Here is a 13,057-nt window from a genome sequence, read left to right as displayed (position 1 = left end):
GAAGCAGTAGAAACAGATTAGTGAATAAGAACAGTATGAGACTAACATAAACATGGGAGGAGATCACAAAGAAAAGACAGACGTCTTACTGATACATGATAAAACGATCATTCCTGAAAAGGAGAAAAGTGGAAATAAAGGTCTGTTATAAACCTTGTTTCACATGAAGACCTGATTCTCGCTGCAGTTTAAGTCATTTTGCACTGTTTAAGTGTTGCATTTTGCATGTCCAACCTTTTAAGAGAGGAGCCAGTTCTGTTCAGGCAGGAGGTCATAAAACCTGATGGTTCCCAAATGTCCTGCAAATCCTGAGATTCTCAAACGCAGCTTTATGGAAATACCTGTAAAATAGCTCAATTTACCAGCAGGGAAAGAACAAGCTGTCATGATAAGTACTTTCATGTCCAAGAAAACTGCAGCGCTATCGCTTTATAAAGTTTTAAAAGATGTTTTTTTTATAACAGCTAGTCAAGGTGACGATGAAATATTATACGATCATACTTCTGGGTTTTTTTTAACGGATGATGGCTTTTAATGGTTTCTGCAAAATAGTTTGATTCAGTCCCGGTGTCAGATGGATAAGTACACTTAATAAGCAAATCTGGCTAATTGAGGTCAAGCTTAAAGTTTAAGTTCAGGATACTTTTTTTCTGTTTCCTCCAAATTAAACAACCAAATACACTGTTTGACTGTGTGACTCCTGAACGACACATAGGAAAGTTTTCTATCTATAGAGTATCTGTGGTTCAGGTCTGGTGAGGATTAGGGAAAGATCATAGTTTGGGTGAAAATGATCACTTTGTTAAGGTTAGAGAAACGTGATGTGGGTTCATGTTACTTATATATAATAATAACTAAACTAACAGTCACTCTTTTAAATGATTTTTTCTAAAAGAAAGGTGTCACGTTTTATTGGGACTTTTTCTGTTTTTTTTGGACTCTTTGTGTTTTTTGTGGTTTGTTGTTATCCTTCTGATGTCCTCAGACTGTTTTCTGTTTTTAGTTGGACCTTTTTTAGGGACTCTTTCATTTGTGTTGCATTTGTTTCCTGGTTTTGGTTTTTCTCTGTTTCCCCTTGTATGTTCCTCCTGTGTTTTTTTTTTTATTGTGTCACCTGTTTGTTTACTTTAGTTCCTGTTTTATTTTGAAATATTTCCTCCTTGTGTCTGGTCACTTTACTTCCTGTGTTTGATTATTTCATTCATTTGCAATCACTCCCTTTGTATTTATAGTCCAGTTTTCAGTTCGGTCTTGGTTGAGTTGCCTGCTTTTGTTCGATGTTCCTGGTTAGTGTTCCTTTGTCTCCTGCGTTCTGCATTTCAGTTCATCCATCATTGAAATTTTTCAGAATAATGGTTTCTTTAAAGAGCTGGAGCCCTGAACATGCCTGGTTAAAGTAAAACAAGTGTAGTCTTTATAAATTGACACTGTTTCCTATGACAATAGAAGCACACACACACAGCAGAGTTAACATGTGAACATCCTCCTCAGTGTCCAGTATCCTGGTTTTCGTGCAGCTCAGATCAGCTCAGCTCAGCCTGCTGCGGTGCTTTTTTAATTGGATCAATGATTGGATTGATGAATGGAAGCTCTATTTATAAAAGCTGCTGATGCAGGTCGTAGGCTGACACTGCAACACGGACGCATCATGCAATCCCACGGTGCCTCTGTGACAGTCTGATATGTTCCTCTTGCAGGTGCAGGGAAGTGCTGAGTGGATTCATAAAGTAAGGTGACCACGACAGAAATCAATGGACTGCAGGTTCACGTTGTAACGTTAAATGTTTGGCCTCTCCGGAGAGTTTTTTACATCAGGTTTTAAAAGGAAAAAATAAAAAGTCAGCAGCTGGAATGTGATGATTGTGTGTTTGTGAGGACTAAACAGCTGTTTCACACCTACATTATGGGGAAACGTCCTCACAAACCATTAACTCTTGAGTTCAGACGAGGTTTTAGGGTTAATGTTAGATTAATGATTGGGTCATAATGAGACTGGTGGTCAGGTTGACGTATTGTATGTAGTGCATTTATGTAACTTTTGGGTGATACTGTAACTTTGGCTAATTGTTACTTCTGTCCTATAGAATACAGTAATTAATGATATATTAATACAAATAATAATATAGAAGAAAATATACGCAAAAACCTCCAATACTGAAAAATATGATATTGTTGTGACATGAGAAGAAGAACGTAGTATAGCAGTCATAAAATACAAAACAACAAATGATATTGATATGACAGATTATTCCAGGCTGAAAAAGTACAATGAGCAAAATATTCCACAATGTTTTAAAGAATAGGAAAGTTTTTTATTTTGATGTGTGTTTTGGGGCCTTTTAATGACTTCAGGGACTTAAAAGCAGCTGCTCGGTTTCCTGACGTCTCATAATAAAAATTAAACAGTGAATCCACTTTTTTTTTTTTGAACAGGAGGAGGAAATTTAATTAAATTTGTGTTTCAGGTTTCTAAATCTGACAAAATGAAAACAGATTTGAGAATATCCAAACACATACACCGTTCATTATAGATGATTAACAATAATTAATTACAGGACGGACATGTCTTTTGTCTCTTTTGTTCGTCTCTCTGGCCTTCATCTCCTCTTCAGCAGCTCTGGTTTGCATCTTTTCAGTCTTCATGCAGCTTGTTGAAAGTTTTGCAACTTTGTGCTGCTTATTAACTGGAAATTTTGTCCTTGTAGACTTTCAGTTGTTCACTTGTCGTACTTTAGAAGAGAATAACTCATGGAAACCAAATATTTTAGGGTTTTTTAGTCCACAAGCTTTTTCCAATTCAGTTTAAATATTGATAATTGTGAATAGACAGAAACTAGCACAGAAAACTCCTGTATAACTATGGAAACAAAACCAAATAACATCATATAAGTTCTCTTTGCATTGGAGATTGTAACTGAGGACAATACTGCTCTTCTTTTATTTGGTGCCAGCTGTTCTTGGTTTTATATCATTTCTCACAACGTGCTCATGTTGTACCTAATAAAAATACTCCGTGTTGGTTGTGTTTAAAGAGGTGTAATTTAATCCCAAGCAGCTGAATCTCAAATGGACTGAATTTGGACACTGAAGAGTATTTTGACAGATGCGGTTGTGGGATGATTCCAGCACATCTTTTTTTTTTTTCTCTGGAACAAAGGCACATAAATCCAACAAAAGATTTCTCAGTGGAAAAAAAGAAACTTTTCATCTTCAGTGAGTGTAATAAATGCGGCCTGTTTTGTTACTGTCTGGACGCAGGTTGATAAATCTCTTCCAATAATAAGAAGAGTTATTTTCAAAACCGATATGCAGTTTATGATGGTTTATATGTGTATGTTCTTTTCTTGGATAAGTCCTGACCCTTTTAACTGATACTGTAAGCAAACAAAGTGCTTCCAAAGACAACACTGATAGATCAAACAAAAGTGATTCCCGAGGCAAGAACATCTGCCAGTAGTGCTGACGGAGCAATATGAAGGACAGCTAGAAAGTATGTTTGCTGACTCATTACAGGACGGACATGTAAATAGGATGTGAGGCCACCATGAGACCATCGACATGCTACACATTCCAAAGTCTTGCTGCATAAGAAGCTTACACTTAACCCCATCCAGAATGAGGCTACATATATGTAAACAACTTAATCCGAACTTATCCGTATCAGCGTTTCTGCCATCAATCCACTCGCACGTTAGAAAGCCGCTGGTGGCAGCGAGCAACACTTTGCTCTTGTCATGTTTATCTGAATTATTGTTAATTATTTCACGAGATTCATAAAGACGGTTTGATGTCATCATTCATCAGAATAACAACAGTCATAACGATAACAATAAGTCGAAACAGCCAGGGTTTCCTGCAAGATGAGAAAGTACAAAAAACTCTGAGGAAGAAGCAAAGTTAGTGACATGCATTGATGTTACATGAATGCATACAGATGGAGAGGAGGAGGAGGTGGAGGAGAGAGGAGCTCAGTGCATCATGGGAAGTCCCCCAGCAGTCTAGGCCTATAGCAGCATAACTAAGGGCTGATCCAAGGCGAGCCTGGTCGGCTCTAACTATAAGCTTTATCAAAAAGGAAAGTTTTAAGCCTACTCTTAAACATAGAGAGGTTAGAAGATGGTTCCACAAGAGAGGAGCCTGATAGCTGAAGGCTCTGCCTCCCATTCTACCTTTAAAGACTGTAGGAACCACCAGTAAGCCTGCATACTGGGAGCGCAGTGTTCTAGTGGGATAATACGGTACTATGAGCTCTTCAAGCTCTTCTGAAGCCATCCCAAAGTACACTGAGGACTCATGAAAAGACTTTAGTTTATTACATATGGATGGTGGCCTGCTGTGCTGTTTGCTAGTCTGCCACAGGCTACGGATGAACTACATATACGCAGTGAAATTTCTCCTTGAAATTACGCTCATTTACAGCTAAATTACAACAGCAAACATGTTTTACTATAAACATAATGCTGGATGAATCACGTTTTCTCTCAACAGAATGAGAAAATTGTGTTAATTAACGTATTTGGCAAGTTGCAAAAATATTGATACTGAACATATGAGTACAATAAGACAGTACAAGTACACAGCATTGGTTGTCGTCTTTGTTTCATACATACAAAGTCTGCAGTGTTTTGAATCATAATGTGTTTATTAACAGTGAAGTGAAACTACAATCTTTCATTAATCTTAACCAAAGCACACACAGGACTCAGGATGTGAGAGCCAGAGTCCTGCATCTTGTTCAAGCGATATATAAATGTAGCTTCATTCATTCATTCATTCAAAAAAAAGTTACCTGTCAACAGAATCCAGGCAGCAATAAGTGGGAAAACGATGTAGTTGATTATAAATGTCATTTCTTGGAGATTTGTTTGGTTTACACTAAAGCCAAGTACCCTTTTAATTCTGGGCAGGTTTTGAGTTTTGTTTTGTGTTCACAGTGGGAAAAGTGACAAAGTAAAATACACTCAGTTAAACTCTGTTGATGTTCATTATTCTCCCACAATGAACTTCACAGAATGGAAATGGAAAAGCTGCTCACAGCTGGAAAAAACTAAATAACGTGATGGATGATGGTGAAACATCTCCAGAAACATGTTATAAATAAAAAAATAACTATTGAATTATATGAATTAACTGTTGAAAAACACTTTGCTTGCACTGCGAGTTCTAAAATCGCAGTTTTATTGGCTCGTATTCATGCACGCTTCATTTCCTGTTGGTATAAAACAGTTAAGTATGTTTATTTCTTGTATTCTAACTGCAAGAAACAGTATACTGTAAAGAAAAGTACCATTTGTAGTATGAAGAAGTATGAAGGTCACTAAAGGTCACATGATACAACTAAACATGTTGAATTTCGTGTGCACACATTAAAAACGGATCTCTGTGCATGGATTTTTTTTTTTTAAATCAAGCACACAGATTCATAAATTGAAAGAACTTATGAAACGTTCATGCACATGGATTAACAAACTCTAAAAGTGAAGATGCATTCGTTGGTATGATAAGACTTCCAATATGGACCTCTGACCTTCAGAATAAAAGGGGCTGGATGTGTGAGATAGATTCGAGCTCATATAATTTATTTAATCTTTGCACCTTCCAAAGAAAATCACAGATTAGACTCATGTGAGAACAATAGTGAGAACACTGTAACATGCGCACAGCATGCTGCATTTAATAAACTGTCAATCAGCCTCTCAGAGCTTACATTTACATAAGTACAGACCGGAGGAGGTATTATGAGATATGCTGTAACACGCTTATTTTTAGTCCACTAACTGCAGCGTTCTCCGAGAGCAGTCAAGAGGTATGACGTTTGATAACTTAATAACTTTTCTTTTACTAAATTATAATACCCTTTTATTCCGTCAGCTGCATATTATGAATTATGAGTGCACAGTTTCTTAATCCGCGCACACACAGTCTCCTCATCTTTGTACACGCTTTATAAATCTGTGCCTACAATCCATTAATCCTTGCACACAGATTATTAATCCGTGTGCACGCATTATTAATCTGCACATATGGTTTATTAATTCCTGCACACTAATTTCTGCATCAGTATTATTTCTACCACATGAACCCTGGAAATAAAAACTACTTAAATGATAGATTAACAGCTTTTTTCAAGTGTGTCATTTGTGCAAAAATGCATTTAAAAGTTGATGTGAAGCGTATTTGAGTGGATATCTGACACATTCCGTCTTCATGTTCCCCTGTTGAGCTGCAGGTGGAAGTATAGTAACAAAAAGAGGAACTCTTGCACTAAAAAGACTGTAACGTTGAAAGATATCTACTTGATTTGACTCATTTGGACGCTGAAGCTTCATATTAGCTTCAGATAAACTTTTATATACATTGTAAGTGCATTATGAAGGGATCTTCTAATAGTTAGTATGAGCAGGAGGAACATGTTTCACTGTTCATTTGGGCTCCTGACTGTTGTTTTAAGACACGCCGTGAACCTGAAACTGTCACCAGCACTTAGCTCACTTATTAGCTTGCTAGCTCGCTCGCTCGCTTGTGTGGGAAATGGAACACATTAGATCTAATCAATCATTTATTAATCTGTTAATTCTTATGTTGTATATGTCACCTGAGTGAAAATCAGTGTTACTCCTCTGCTCCGCCAGCGAGTAGATACCTGCACAGAGGAAACGCTGAAGGCAATCAACCCGAGATAAATGATTAACGAGCAGAATGCGTTGATGTGTATGTGGCAGTCAGATTGGGTTTTAGGTTCCTCTGTTGTTAGACTGTAGCTAACGCAGCGGCTAGTGTTTCCTTTATCTGGTCTGATGGTGTAAGAGCAGGCACGCTGAAGCAACTCTGAGCTCTCTATGAGCCCGTGATACCGTCATTTATGTCTCATTTACTGTTACTAAATGATCAGCACTGACAAAATACTGATCTGTATCGTCTTTTTATTCTTATTTGATTTTCTGGCATTAAATATTATATATGATGTGCTTTAGAGGTGAGATATGCAGTGTAGTGGCTCAGTACAACTTATCAATATGCATAGTGTTGATGCTATTTCATTTATTTTTTTAATTTTGGAAGAGCAGCGAGAGCTTATCAGTCTGTCAGAGCATGTCATGTGTTTGTGTATTTGCATCCGGAGCTTTTCTAAACAGATAAGCAATGAAGTCTGTTATTATTGGTTTATCTCAGGCAGGGACACCTGTCTGACACACACACACACACACACACACACACACACACGCACACACACACACACACACACACACACACATATATAGCCCATGCGAGCAGAGAATGTAGCATGAATGTCAAACTCACATTAAATGTTCGCTGAAAAATGCCTTCTGAAATTGTGTGTCTGAGCCGCCTACATAGTATATGTGTGTGTGGGTGTGTATGAATGTGTGTGTGTGTGTGTGTTTCTATGTATATATTTAATATGTATGTAAATAAGGTACGGCACTGGTCATGGACACACACATTAATCGCCAAGACGTCTGCCAGCGCGTGGCGTCCCTGCGGGTTTGATGTCAAGGCAGGTGACGTGTGTGTGTGTGTGTGTGTGTGTTGATACCAGACCTGATGCGTGTCCACATATAAATGACTTTACCTCCTGCCCCGTCCTTTCCTCACCTCTTCTTCCTTTGTTCCACTCCTCTTCTTTTTTTAATTCCTCTTCTTTTTCACCTGCCCAACTTTCTTCTCATGTATCAAACCTGCTCCTTCACTTTTGATTCACCTTTAAATAATGCACGTTGAAGGACAGGTTCACAAGTTTTCAAGCGTGTCAGCGACAGTTATTTTATGCAAAAATGCATTTAAAAGTTGATGTGAGGCTTCAGCAGTCTGAGTTAGTCACATCAAGTGGATATCTGACACATTTACAGTCTTTTTTAGCATCAAATTCCATCTTTGTGTTTCCCTGTTGAGCTGCGGTGGAAGTATAATAACAAAAAAGAGGGACTCTGGCTCTAAAAAGACTGTAACGTTGAAAGACATCTCGTGGGAGCTGAAAGGAAAACTACCAGCAGACATCGTAATGAACGCAGTCCGACTCCTGAGATGATCGTCTGTTCGACATGTCGTCATCCTGAGGAGGAACATGATCCGACGAACTGATCTGTGCAGCTCTTTGGTGATTTACTGCTGGCTCTAATGTCTCCATAACATCTTGATATACGATATAATTCCTTCTGGAAGATAAATGTCGGTCTCACAGATGAAATCTAACACTTGTAGCTGCCACATTAGTTTGTCTGTCTCTATATGTACAGATATCACCATATTTCAACATAAAGGTAATGAAATGAGCAGATCAGTCTGTATTAAATATCATTTTATTTTATAAAGCTATAGTTCGGATTTTCATTCTAGCTTCATCACAGACCGAGTGACATAATTTACTGCATCTCTCTGTCAGTGAGGTTGTTTTTTTGTGTTAGTGGAGCTTTGTGTTGAGATTATTTTATCACATTAAGGTCATGTAGGTGTGTTGAAGCTGAGCTGCTGCTGTCAGCCCGTCCTCAGAGGTTTCTACTCCCGAGTCAAACTTGTCAAGTCTGAACTAGCGAGTACGCAAGTCCGAACTTGGCGTACTTGGTATTGAGAAAGGCCCTCCGTCAAATTAGCACTTCCTGGGGGCTCGGTCGTCACATGTCGCCACCTTTTGTGTCTGTCATTTCAAATTAAAAGCCCTGTAGCGTCTCATACACGGTCCAGCCGTGTACTAGGTTTTGACCAGGCCCCTCATTTGCTCCTCTTGTCTCTTAACTGCTTCCTGTCGGTTTACATGATCATTAACTGTTCTCCAGCATTAATCATTCTGATTACAGGTTAGACTCTGCATATAGCAGCAGTAATAATAATAATTAGACATTAGAAATCAGTTTGCATACGAGGTTTCACTCATTAGAGGCCAAATACTTATGATTAACCGCCGCTGATGCAGGACCAGATCAACCCTCACAAGGAGGATTTTATTTAACCACAACAGCCTCACGATTTCAGAAAAAACTGTACATTATTTAATATAATCATAACCTCACTTTGTGCCTCTCATATATTATCATTACATTTGAGTCACGGAGCTTGTTTTTATGAATGACAAATCTGGCAATGTTTGAAAAAGACAGAGAGTCCATTCATCACATAACGCCTACAACTCGCCTACAGGTATTTAGCTACACCAATACACACACACACACACACACACACACACATATATATATATATATATATATATATATATATATATATATATTTATATAATACATACACCCATACATGCATTTGCATATCTTTTCAAAAACGCAAATATAGTAAAAGCACATACTGTCCACAGAGACCTACATAGCGTATGTACAGTTTATGTAAAAGACAAGTACATAAAAATTCATAGACGCTGGTTAAAAATGCATAAATATGATTTATAACTTGGGGGCTCAACTAAGGATTATTGTATGGTCAGTAATATTTAATCTATTTTTATGTTTTATTCATTTAGTCCTTTGAATTTGAATTTTATGAGACCATTTATTCAGTCAAAACATACTGAATTTATAATATATGAAGGGTGGAAATACTGCAAAAGGCAAATTCACTCATTTTAAATGCTGTAACCAACTTTTAAAGTGAATATTTACTGTTAGTATCATTAAAATTGTTGCTCATATTTTTATGATCGCTCATATGTCAGTCAGCTGATCGATTATCTGACTAAAGCTGGGCGACCAGTGTGAGTTTTTGTTAACTCATACTACATGTTTTACGGTAGTTTTCTTTCCTGCAACGACAGAACGTGAGACTTTCATGCTCACAATGTTCAGATCAACCGACCAATCAGGACGAAGCGGATCACAGTAAACGTAACCATCAAACTCCCGGTCGGTTTTATCCAGATACAATACAGGTTTATTATGATAATCAAGGATCATCCACCTTATCAGTTTAATGCAATGCAAGACATTTTCAGATTAACATTTGCTTTGAGACTTAAGACAAACATGTTGGAAAGGATGGATTGAGTTTAGATTTAGATCCGATGTTCAGTGAAACAGTATCAGTTATACTGTAACCCCCCCCCCCCCCGATTCTCTGCTACAATCAGTGATGAGAGACCATAACTGACTAGAATTAGTTTAGTTGATTAAATGTATTTATATCAGGGACTGTGTACAAAATACATTAATCTCAAGCAAAGAGAAAAGATGCTTCGTAGCAGATTTAGCTACTAGCTAATTTCCAACTGTATCCCTGAACACACACACACACACACACACACACACACACACACACACACACACACACACACTTCATAGGAATAAATACAAAGAATACAAATATCAAAATAAAACATACATATATCCAATATTACATACATATATCTAAAGTTATAAATACAGGTCATCAAATGTCACATTATTGCTGACAACACTGGTTACTTAAAAGCCGTTTTTTAACTTCACAGTAGAAAATATGGAAATCTGTGCAGGTTTTTCAGATTGACAGGTAGCTTATTCATTTCTTTAATGGCTTTAAAAGGAAAAAGCAGATTGTGCAAAAGGCAGAGACTCATTTAACGACGCTTCATTCTCCTTTTGAATCAGACCTTGAAGCTCTGCTCATTTTTGCTCAGAGTGGAGCTGAACAAAGCTCTTCAACGGTGGAGGAGCAGCACTATGGATTATCTCCTGCACTAAATGTATATCTGAATACAAAACTGAGTTATCAAAGCTTAAGATTTTATATTTAACAAGTATATTATAATGATGATACTGTCGGTGCAGGACTCATGAGTCTCATGAATTGGATAAATGATCTGAACTGATTGATTAGCCTCATTTTCTTTCTTTTCTTGTTGCATCTTGTTTGAGTTCTCTTTTGGTCTTTTGGTTCTTAATTAAAAGAAGATATAAAGAAAAGTTATTCTAATAAGATAACTGTGTTCTCAACTGACAAATAGAGAGGGAGCAGTACTTTGGATGAAAAGTAAGAGGAAAAAAGAAAAATATGATCTGATCTCCAGCGAAATTCAGTTTTGTATCACAGTCTCTTCATTCAAGACTATAGTGGGTTTTTTTACGAATATTTGTTTCATACAAATATTTCAAAAATTATTTGTTTTCAGGAAGAAAAATAAACCATATCAAATACCAGAGTGCAGGTCGGTTACATCACTATCTCAGTGTCTCTCCTCTGCTCCGCTGTGACCTCTATCAGCAGGTCTCAGTGAGGGGAGTCACATCCACCCGCTACATGACGCACATTTCCTAATTCGGACATCGCTTCCAGACTTGGGGGTGTCCCTCAGAGATAAAGCTGAACTACTGACACACGCCTCATGAACATTTATTGTAACACTTTAATTTTCTAAAAATTAAAAAAAACAAAAACAGGATTTTTAAACCTCTTACCACTTTTATTCCAATACAAATACAAATAATTTTGCTGCCTCAACAAATACAGATACAAATACAAATACTGGACCCTCTGCACATATTTTGTCAATGTGTTTAAAGCGTTTGGCTACAAAAGGATTAGCAAATTATCTGCTGTTTGCACAAGTGGTATCGCTCTGTTTGGTGCAATATTTGTTTATTTCAACTCGGGTTTTATTTTCATAGCTTTGTTATGACATTGTACTCGACAAACTAACTGCTGGAAAACCTGGTGACACGACAACATCGCTACAATGAAGTCCAGCAGGTCAAGAAGCACACGGTCAGGTTTTAAATCAGCCGAGTGAAGGTCATAAATCCTCATTGAGGAATCCTCATATGAAGGAAAACTGAGCGTGTTTTGTCATAAATAAACCTTCCTTTTCTCTTTGTCCCAGTCTCTTGACACTCAGGTCAGTTGTTTAATTAGCAGACCTGTCACGAACACCAACAGCACAAATGTAAAAGGCAACAAACATAAATAATAAAGGTGATGTTCTAAATATGAGTAGTAGACAGTAAATAATACAGTTTCCTCTGTAGGTGTCACCTGTAACTGTCAGTCAACCAGCCTGTTAAATATTCCAAACAGCTGCTTTTATTACCGGCTGTTCTGCATACCTGATAACATTAATTGCACCCGGCGAACACAAACACACACACACACACACACACACACACACACGGACACACACGGACACACACGGACACACACTCTCCATTTGCAGTTGACAGCTCAGACAGTTGCTGCTCCGTTGCTAATTCCTTATCTCTGCCTCCAAGCCAAGCGTACTTGCTCTGGATCCTTCTTTTTTCTCATTAATGCTACTTAACTCCCCCCCCCCCCACCCACACACACACATTCTTTACCTTTCCATCGTCCTGTGTCTCCTCAGCTTAATGGCAATTTCAACTTCTTGCTTTCTCTGCCTCTACTCACCAACACGAGGGGACAGCTGCAATGTATAACCGACACGGTCGCTACTCGTATCGTATATTAACACGACCTCTGCAGCAGCTGGACGACAGAATCCTTTTTTTTTTTGGACGTAAGATACAGATGTTTGACAAAGGTTTACTGGCTTTTCCAGAGCTTTCAACCGCTTCACACAGTCACAGTTTGTTCACTTGTCATAGAGATATCTCAGACTATGGAGCCTCAGTCACATGAAAACAAGTTGTTTTCCCCTTCGTTTACGACCATGATGGACTTCAACGTTTCAAGCTCTTTCTGGCAAACTGTTTTCCAAGATCAAGAATGAACTGTCATGGTTGAAAGAAAGGGGGGTTTAAAACTCTGAGACAGAATGAATGTAATAATATTTAGCATTATATAGCACAGGCAACAAGTTTAGAAAATGCTTCATTAAACACGCAGCCAATGAAAGAGGTAAAAGAAATAATTAAAAATAGTCAAATTGGAAAGAAGCATAGAATAAAGAGAATAAAGCGTCCCGTGTTGTAGATGTAGCTGTTTAACGCTAACAAAATCTTAGTTGGTTAAAATGATGACATCAGATTTGACTGTCTGGTACAGACGTAGTGAATAAAGTCTAGAATAAGATGAGAGATGAGAGAAAACGTCTTTGAGAAAATAGAACGACGTGCTCTGACTCTCAGAGGTCTGAAACTCCCAA

At 37.8% G+C, this 13,057-nt stretch overlaps 1 protein-coding gene across 1 annotated transcript in view; it reads left to right on the top strand.

Moving 5' to 3' along the window:
* The window catches only part of pik3r3b (phosphoinositide-3-kinase, regulatory subunit 3b (gamma)), a 265,999-nt gene that overhangs the window by 35,134 nt on the left and 217,808 nt on the right, over positions 1–13,057 (top strand). The gene's annotated exons all lie outside the window — the stretch shown is intronic.

The sequence above is a fragment of the Thunnus maccoyii genome, chromosome 7 (genome assembly GCF_910596095.1).
Source record: "Thunnus maccoyii chromosome 7, fThuMac1.1, whole genome shotgun sequence".
Taxonomy (NCBI): domain Eukaryota; kingdom Metazoa; phylum Chordata; class Actinopteri; order Scombriformes; family Scombridae; genus Thunnus; species Thunnus maccoyii.
Note: the sequence above shows the minus strand (reverse complement) of the source record. Positions and strands in the feature narration are given on the sequence as shown.